We start from the raw sequence: 1723 nt of genomic DNA on the forward strand, positions 1-1723 counted from the left end.
AATACCTGAAAGATCTTTTCATATATTACAGTCTTATAATATTTCTTTACTTAATTTTTTGACAACTTCTACATTAAAGAAACATGTGTATGTATATGCATGGGCACACACACACACACAGTCTTTAGGTAACATGCTGCATCAGTATATGATTGTGCTTAGGGTCATATACATATGAATTCACTTTAGCCTCTTTATTCTGCCTGAAAATAAGTACATGCTGATGACATAAGTATAATTCTTCTAGAAAATAATGATGCTTTGCTTGCTTAAAAAAAAAAAAAATTAAGTATTAAATTAGAAAGAAAGCAAAGTTTAAAATAGTACAATGAACAAAAGTTTTGACTATGTTATCTTATTATATCTATGAAATAGGTGTCCTGGAGAAACACTAATCTTCCTACAGAGAGAGAGGGGGAAAAAAAAACACCAAATGGGGCAGAAGTCTCCCTCCTGCTATAAACACTCAATATTAGTGCTGTGTCAGACAGAGAAAAGCCAAGGTGATGAGTGCAGTTTAATTACTGAGATTTCATTCACCAATAATGAGTATTTCTAAGGACATTCTTTGTGTATCTGAGACAAATAGACTACCAAAACTCCAGTCTTTGAAGCAGTATTAATCTATCATATTAGAAAAGAAATTGGTCTAATTAATGTAGCATGAGTAAGACATGGCAGGTAAGTCTCCTGCTTCTGAAGTTAAACATTTATGCGATGAGAAAAGGGAACACTGCCATTATACAGAATTTATACAGAATTTCAGAGACACACTGAATGGAGTGGAATCTTACGAACATGATTTCCACAGTAAGAGATAGCATTCATACAGTAGCATGAATCTTACATAATACTGATAATAACTTACAGACAGAAGTAAAATTAACTTTTAGTATTTTTCCTTCTCTTCCTCTGTCCTTCACAGAGGAGAAGCTTATCCAAGTTGTTGTTTGTTGTTGTTATGTGCCATTGAGTCAGACCCGACTCATAGTGACCCCTCCTTGGGTTTCCAAGGCAGTTAAAAGTTGCCAATGCAAGAGCCAGGAGCTCTGGTACCATAGTGGCTAAAGCACTTGACTGCTAACCAGAAGGCTGGCGGTTCAAACCCACCAGCCACTCCTCGGAAGGAAGATGGGGCAATCCTACTTCCGCAGTGATACTGCCTCAGAAACCCAAGGAGGGGTCGCTATGAGTCGGGGCCGACTTGGAGGCACATAACAACAACAACAACAATTCAAGAGTCACTTTCTCTGTTTTCAAGAAGCTCTGGTGGTGTGGTTAAGGCATTTGGATGTTAACCAAAGAGGTCAGTGGTTCAAACCCAACTGCACACTGTAAGAAAGTTGAGGCTGTTTTCTTCTGTAAAGATTTTCAGCCTTATAAACTCAGTGGGGGTTAGTATGAGTGAGAATTGATTCAATGGCAATAAGTTTGGTTTTGGTTTGGTTCTCTCCTTTCAGACTACTCTAGCTTAGAAAATCAAAATTTAAATGGTATAAATATCTCTGAAACTTAATTAAAACTTTCTTCCACACATAAGGTTATAATTTTTATAATATAGGAAAAAGTATGCAACGAAATTTGTATTGCTACATTAACTTACGGGAGCTCTGGTAGCATAGTGGCTGAGACACCTGCCTGCTAACCAGACGGCTGGCGGTTCAAACCCACCAGCCACTCCTCGGAAGGAAGGTTGGGCAATCCTACTTCCGTAGTGATACTG

The sequence above is a fragment of the Orycteropus afer genome, unplaced genomic scaffold (genome assembly GCF_000298275.1).
Source record: "Orycteropus afer afer isolate SDZICR_OR568_19922 unplaced genomic scaffold, OryAfe1.0 scaffold00063, whole genome shotgun sequence".
Taxonomy (NCBI): domain Eukaryota; kingdom Metazoa; phylum Chordata; class Mammalia; order Tubulidentata; family Orycteropodidae; genus Orycteropus; species Orycteropus afer.